The following is a 5,837-nucleotide window of genomic DNA, read 5'->3' on the forward strand; positions in this document are numbered from 1 at the left end:
ATTAGACCAAAAAAAAATGATGCATTCTCTTGTTCGGTTTTCTACCCAAAAAAAAAAAAAATGATACACTACATCTCAGTTTAAACAGCTTTTTCAGCTTCATCTGTATTCGTTCAACTGCAATTTTGGGCTTCACAATCAAGAATATTAGCTAGGATTTGAGTCATGCTGAGAACTTCTCCTATTGAAATAAGGTACTTCTTGTGTCTTATGTTCACTTTGATGTAGAATCAGAGAATCCTCTTTTTCATTCTCCAATCAGAAAATTTGCGAAGAAGCTAGTAGAACCTGAAAGCATGTCAAAGTCTTAATTCCTATGATAGTGAAGATACTCACACCGCTTGAAAACTGTGAAGCTACCATTACAAGTTTATCATCTACCATAAATTATAGTATGATACGTATGCATTCTATTAAGATGAGTAATCAAACATTAATAATTACCAGAAAAGAAGTTCAGGCAGAAGACATACTTTATGGAATTTCATCCTGAGCAAAATAAAAATGCTTTTCATTTTCCAATTAAATCAACCCAGATGATCTTAAATTGGCGTGCTTTCATCAATAAATCAAGGCGGAGGAGCAGAAGAGTGGGTTGCCCTGCCCCGATTTATTTTTTTAGTGTAGTAATTTTTCTTTCTAGCGTTTCCAATTAGTACCATTAATTTTTGGGCAAAATATCTTGGCGCCCATTAAACTATTTCCTACGTCTATTTTTCATCATCAAACTATTTTTCATCACAATTCAGCCACTCAACTAACTAAACGGTATATATGTGGTCATCTTGTCGGATTTTGCTCTTAATTTACAAAATAAACCAAATGCGTGCAAATCACATGTCAAAATTTAAGGGTCAATATGTCCACTAAACTTCTCAATCTGAACCTAAAAACTCTGATGGCCACTAAACTTTTTCCACTCATACACTTTTGACCACTCAAATATTTTTTGTTTCAATATAGTCACTTAACTCTTAAATCCGTGTACTAGTGCTCATTCCGTCAAACATTTTTGTTAATGCTAACGGACTGAGCTCCATATTCATTTCACGTACCAAAAATAAAGATAATTTCTTAAGATCAATTTTTTAGATTTTTTCCATCTAGAGTTTTAGATTTTTTTAATTGACAAAAAAATAAAATTTAGAATATTTTATAGTTGCTTTAATATATTCTAATTTAAAAGTTTTGACAAAAATTACTCTACAATAAAAAGATGTAACTATTCGTTGTCCTTTGCTTTCCTTTCTTTGCCAAAAAAAAAAAAAATTCAATCCAATCTCTGTTAAGTGTCTCTATCAGAATTGGAATTGCAATTATGTCCAATCAGAATATAGAACAGGACACAATTGTATCAATTTGGTAGCTGACATAGGATGGAGGAAGATCATTTTATGAGTCCTAAGGCTAAGGCACAAAAACATTAGTCCTTCTAATGCCATATTATCAAGACATTTCCTAGGCATTTCGTTCAGCTTTGCAGAAACACATTCCCCTTTGCCACCGAAAAAAAATTCCCTTGAAGCACACATTAATTGTTCCGATAAGGAATGTGGTGGGGAAAATTCAGGCTTGCAGTCAATATCGTGATCGACCTGGCCAAGCAGCTCCCTCTATGGAGGAGGGTAAGGCCAATTCCACCAGAGTTGCCTACTGCCCAAGTTGAGCCTAGTGGTGAAGTATCTGAAACAGAGGAGCTGCAGCCTGCGCGTATGGTGGAGCAGCAGCAACCCGATCAAAGTCATCATGATCGAGCCCAGATTGACAACGTGATGAACATGCAGTGGGTGTTGCTGGTTATTGGAGCTTGTTTCGCGGCCATTAGCGTCATCTTGCAGGCTCTCCAAACTCGTGCAACTCTCCTTGTAGCTTCAACCTTTCCTTGGTTCTGCATGGCTGTCGAGATGGCCTTATTAGCTTTGTTGGCATCTGTTTACATACGTCGCCATTACCACAAAACATCTCTTGTCATGGAGCACGTTGCAATTTTCTTCTGCGCTGTTGCGCTTCTCTTGGCCATCTGGATGAACCTCGATCCCCTGCTCAAGCAGAAATCCGTCGCCATCTTCTTCTTTGGGTTCACAATAATAATCCTAGCCAATCGTTCTCTGCGTGACTGGTGAATTTTTTCTTTCTTTCCAGTATTTTTCACTTTATTTTGGTTTTATAACATTTGTTAATACATAGATATATCTGAAACAGGGTTTAACAGGACTACTGCAGTGTGATCCTCTGAGAAGTTGGAATTCTGTTTTCCACTTCGTCTTTTCATTTTCAGTTTTTTAGTAAGTACTTTTTTTTTATATGCGTTGGACACGTACATGTAAAACAGGGCAAACAGAGACCTTGTTGTTGTTGGAGGAGATGCCTGGACTATAATTCCTTTAAAGATACATGTACTACTATGTTTGACTTTTCCTTTCTTAAACTGTATGCTGTCTATATTTAAGTGGATCTTTTTTGCTTACAAGCCTGCCTGTTATGGGATTGATGGCACTCAACTTTTTTTTCCCTTTTTATCTTTTTTTTTAGAGAGAGAGAGTAAGGAAAGGATTGGACTCGCAATAATTAGATCTTTCCAGTTATGCACCTCAGTATTGGATTTGTTGAAGTGCACGAAAGGAAAGAAGAAAGGCTGTGGATAGGAATTAATGAGATGGTTCAGGTTGAACTAGTACTAAGATCGAGAAAAGAGAAATGGATTAATGGATAATGATTGATCATTGACTCCAAACTGCCTAGACTGCTGATGGATCTTTCCTAGACTGTTGATAGCTCAATAGCGTTTGAGTATGATGGATGATCCGATCCCTTTACAAGAGACCTTTTAATTGCGTTCACCATAAAATTCACCCAACAAGCCAAGAATGACACCAAAATGGATCCTGACAGACAAACCAATAATACACCATCTAATATTGTGATTAAATATGAGTCCAAGGTGTGAATTATGTAACCATTCCCTTTACAAGTTTAACCAATGCCCAATTGATTAATGAGTCATTGTAACATCTTGCACTGCTAAGAGCAACCTGATACCCAAGTCCACAAAGCAATGATCCTCCCTAAGTTTATCTATCACAGTATATTGAGAGCAGACAAGCCTAGAATACTGTAGGAAGGTCAATGGTAATTGTGTCATCCTATATAGAAAATGAAGGTCATAAAGCATGCAGCTCTAGTCCAATCATGGTTCAAAGTCGTGGTCGCGGTCACGGTCGCGGCCCGGAACGTTCCACATCGGTTTCAGCATATCGGTCGCGGTCTCGGTGAGACGCAAATTTTAAAGTATTTAATATTCTAAAAATTATTAATAATATAAAAAAAGTATGCTAAACAAAAATAATAAAAAATAGCAAAAGAAATGGCCAAGTCAATCCGTCACGGTGTAACTCGGCCGATTTCTCGTCTTGACTCGGGATAACTCGGAGTGACTCGGCCGAGTCAATCCGTCGCGGTGACGTCTCGGCCGATTTCTCGGCGAATCAAGTATCTCGGTATCGTATCGTCACGGTATCGTATCGGTAGGGGCCGAGACGGTGACGACTCGGCCGAGACTTCGAACCATGAGTCCAATGCAGTCATTGTACCACTTCACTGACTGAGAGTACATCTTTATCGTTCCTCTGTTCTTTCCTATCTTACCATATCACAAACTACTGTTGATTGTTGGGAAATTTCCAGTCAGTAAAATCCTTCCCTTGCACGTTCTATTTTGAATAACTTCAGAAAAATGACAAAAAAATGACAGCAATTAATTGCTCAAAGCATGCTCTACACCAGAGCATACAAGGAATTGGTTCTCTTAATCTATCCACTGCCATGCAAACAGAGCTAAAGTAATGGAGCAGCTTACATCGAGTTCGACCTTTCATTTAATCATTAATTCGACAAGCATTCACTCTATCATGTTTAAATGCTCCAGCAACTTTCTCATAGACTTACTACTGCTTTGGCTTACCGTAATTGCCTCCGCCCCCCCTCTCTCTCTCTCTTTAGGTTGTGGTGGAGGTATTCTTTGGTATCCACTGGATGTCAGAGAAGAAACTGGAGCATTATTAACAAAATGGATCCACTACACAATCTGAGGAGTATCGTATGACTTTTAGTAAGGAATGAAAAGAACAGTAAATTTAATGAAAACAAGAAGTTACTGTATAAAAGAGGACCAGAGATTCAAGAAATACTGTCTAGAATTCTTCTTCTCAGAAGCGATCACTTTGCTCTTGTTTTTATTGGATTTTCCATGCAAGCCTACCCTCCAGCAACATGTGATAACTCACATTTGATCTACTGATAGATGTTCATTTGTGCAAGTATATTGTGGGCTTCAACTTAATGACAAGCTAATTAATGTTAATAGTTGTTAACCAAAAAATGTTAATTTGGCAGTTCAAATTTTTTTTTTTTTAGCTTCATCTGAGTTTCAGTAACAACACTTTGGCTTCAAAATCAAGAAGTCTAGGGAGAGATTTATGTGGAGATTTTTTTCAAAATAAGAGACTTCTGTATGGTATTTACTCTTTCCGGTTTTCTAGAGCTGTTCCAGTTAGATGCTTATCAACTATCATATCCTTTTCTTTCCCTTTTTTTTGTTTTTTAACTTCTCCAAGCAGAAAATTTAAACAGAAGCTAGCAGAACTAGAGAGCATCTAAAGTTCTTCACTCCTCTGAGATTAAAAATCCTCATAGCCATGCTTGAAAACTATGAATGGAAGGGCTCAAGTTACTCATCAATCAGAAGACTATACAGCTCCCTTTTATCAAAGGAAGAACTAAATTCTTAGGATAAATTACCAACAACAAAAATAGAGAAGATTTGCAGCTTGTAGAAATGCATTCTGAGCAGAATACTAACTTACATTTTTTTCAACAAACAGAATACTGACTTACATGTGTGAAGAGATTGTGTTCCCGTAACTGGAAGTATGTAATTCCTTTGACGACTAGTGCTATAATTCATCTGTCATTGATGTTTTATGATTACTGAATTTATCCCTTTCCTTTAATTGTAGAGATAACATGATTTGACATCTCCAATTGAGATTGTCGTTCACGACCAGGAGCCAAAACCAAAGTTCTGGTTTACTTGTTTGATCATCCATCTGCAAAGAATTAAGGGAATTTTGCAGGCATGCATAGTAGTGATAATATTGGGAAAAAAAAATGCCCGTGGAGCAAGGACAGAGGGAGTTATGTTGCATTAGAGAGAGTTATCTCCTGCTTCAAACCTACCCGTTATCATCCTTATTCAAAGAAGAAAGAAATAGAAAGAACAATTAGGGAAAAAAAAAAAAAGCTTATCCCTAAATAGTAGTATTCAGAATAAATGTATTACAAGTTTTATGGAATGCTCCAAGGTGGGGGATGATCATCAAAGGGGTTTCAAAAACGAAAATTAGTTTGTAGGGATAAGGGGTATAACAATGTTTAATTCGTGTACGGTAGTAGAAAGATGGTCATCATCATCACATTGAAATGTATTACTACAAGTTTCGACTCAAAATGAAAACTGGAAATTTAGGGGAATTGTATATACAAAAAATCAAGATTAGCCCACTTGAGTGAAAGTTACTAAAATTTCAAAAGAAAAAAAAAATGAGGGGAATTCAAATCTATTGAGACTGAGATTTTGGGCCAGCCCCATTTCATTTTCCTGAGCATCCAACAGAACTACCCAATAACTAAACATGCATAACACTCCATGGCACAAGATATTTCTTGCACTAGAGAATTTGAAATTAAAGCCCATGCTGTCTCAACTGGATCAAAATTTCAGCAGCCTGGATCAAAATTTCATTTTCTCCTTGTCATTATTGTTTTCTTTTTTATTCATT

This window comes from Coffea arabica, chromosome 4e (assembly GCF_036785885.1).
Source record: "Coffea arabica cultivar ET-39 chromosome 4e, Coffea Arabica ET-39 HiFi, whole genome shotgun sequence".
NCBI classification, from domain to species: Eukaryota; Viridiplantae; Streptophyta; class Magnoliopsida; order Gentianales; family Rubiaceae; genus Coffea; species Coffea arabica.